Source organism: Chiloscyllium plagiosum, chromosome 20 (assembly GCF_004010195.1).
Source record: "Chiloscyllium plagiosum isolate BGI_BamShark_2017 chromosome 20, ASM401019v2, whole genome shotgun sequence".
Classification (NCBI taxonomy): Eukaryota; Metazoa; Chordata; class Chondrichthyes; order Orectolobiformes; family Hemiscylliidae; genus Chiloscyllium; species Chiloscyllium plagiosum.
In genome coordinates, this window is record NC_057729.1 from 62,505,669 (window position 1) to 62,508,235 (window position 2,567).

Consider the following 2,567-nt stretch of genomic DNA (forward strand, 5'->3'; position numbering starts at 1 on the left):
CATAAGTAATAGCATGAAGCAAAAACTAAAGAGAAAAATGAAGGAGTTGAAGTTCAGTAAGCAAACACCCTGTTTGATGTAATGGTGTAGGAAAACCCTGAACAGGCAGAGGGTCAGACAAAAGTGTTTATTCCTGAAAGGCTCAGAGACTTGCAACAGAAAGACAAGACAATAATATATATATATATATATATATATATATGGATGCATACTCTGAAAAAGAGGCAGAGGGTTATTATCTGAAAGATAGAATCCTAAGACAGAAATGGAGATCACGGCAAGTTAGTGCAGAAGAGAATTGAGCCAAAGTGCACCAGATTGTGTTGCTGATAGTATACAGACAGGAAGTTCTATGGGTAGCACATGAACTACCTGTAGGAGGTCACCTAGAGTACGAAAGACTCAGGCTAACGTATAAAAAGGTCTTTATTGGCCTGTAATGTACAAGGATATGGTTAACCTCTGGCATATGAGTCATACATGCCAAAAGGTAGGTAAGTCATAGGTGGTAATAAAACCAACACTTTTGTTGCCAATTCCTGCATTTGAAGAAACTTTCACGTGGGTTATAATTGATGGTGAAGGTCCCCTCCCGAGAACTAAAACTGAGAACCAATACTTGTTAACCATAATGGATGTGTCTACCCGATTTCTGGAGGCAATTTCATCACGGAGTATCAAGGTAAAACGGGTAGTAGGTGAGTTAGTAGCTTTCTTCACATTGTACGGGCTACACAGAGAGATTCAGTTGAACCAAGTCAAATTTTACTGCTAGGCTGTTTAAGAAGATTATGGATAGCTTAGGTATTCAGCACTTTAAATCCAGTGGGTATCATCCTGAATCCCAGGGAGCTTTAGATGGCATCAGACCTTGAAGATCATGTTGAGAGCATACTGTCAGGATTACTGAATGATTGAGATTAAGGTATCACATTCGTATTGGTTACCATTAGAGATGCCCCAAATAAATCTGCTCAGTTCACTCCCTTCAACTTAATATTCAGACATGAACATAGAACATAGAAAAATACAACACAGGAGAGGGCCTTTGCCCCACAATGTTGTGCTGGGGATTATTCCTAATCTAAAATCGCATTTCCAGTGCGAGCAGCAGCGAAGGTAAGACCGTTTGGTTTTAAAAGTGCTTACCGGTAGCGGGCAGCGGTGTTTTTTTTTCTCTTTCACTCTCTCTTCACAGAAAGAGCGGGAGCACCAGGGGGAAGTGACGACGACCAGAGGGGCAGCCGGGAAGGAAAGCGGTGAGTATTTATACTCACCCTTCGAAGCCGTTGGTCATTTCTAGTGCGAGCAGCAGCGAAGGTAAGACCGTTTGGTTTTAAAAGTGCTTACCGGTAGCGGGCAGCGGTGTTTTTTTTTCTCTTTTCACTCTCTCTTCACAGAAAGAGCGGGAGCACCAGGGGGAAGTGACGACGACCAGAGGGGCAGCCGGGAAGGAAAGCGGTGAGTATTTATACTCACCCTTCGAAGCCGCCGGTCATCTCCAGTGCGAGCAGCAGCGAAGGTAAGACCGTTTGGTTTTAAAAGTGCTTACCAGTAGCGGGCAGCGGTGTTTTTTTTTCTCTCTCTTCACAGAAAGAGCGGGAGCACCAGGGGGAAGTGACGACGACCAGAGGGGCAGCCGAGACACGGAAGCAGTTAGTGTAAGCTTACCTGGGTAGGATTTTTCCCCCTTTAAAAGCGCGAAGGACCCTCCGGGTCCTGGAGGGGGAGGGGGAGCAGCCCGAAGTCGTGGTCCATATTGGCACCAACGACATAGGTAGGAGGAGTGCCGAGGATGTTAGACAGGCTTTCAGGGAGCTAGGTTGGAAGCTCAGAGACATCACGTACCCTTGCACCTGGGAGGCAACATACCAAACGTGAGTCTCCCTCGTTCCCACAAAACCGCCTATCTGTGCCCCGAACAGATATTCTTGTGTTGGCATTTGTTTTGATATTCTTGTGTTGGTTTTAACCCTCAAGTTTGATTGCAATCACCTGTTATTCTTTTTATCGATAAAGGTTATTTCCTTCACACTCTCCTCATGGTCTTATTACCGCAGGGATTAATCTCGTGAAACTCCTTTATGTTGTCTCTCTGTGGCATGGAGACCTTTCCATATGAATGACGGACAAACTGTCCACAGTTCCCCAAGTACTTTTTGAACAGCACTCGACTACTACATAAAGACTTCTTCACTGTTTCACTTTAAACAATTTGCAATGATGGACTGCACACGATTCCCTGTGCTGATTATTTGTTGTCAGATATGAAATCTGTTAATAACTCATGACGAAGGACATTTTCGCTAAACGCTCATCTGATCCTCAAACCTCTAATAAATGCAAAATTAAGAAGGATGGTGTTTTTTGCCAAAATATTTATTTGCCTTTCAAACAGCTGTGCTTCAAACGCAGCCATGTCAACTGCAACATCCACTATCGACAATGGAGCTGCTTGGAGATGCTGGGTAAGCGATGGCCTCGCACTTTTCCATCTGGATTATTAATCCAGCGAACCAGGTCATGGTGCGGAGATCAGATTCGAATCCCACCACGGCAATTGGTGG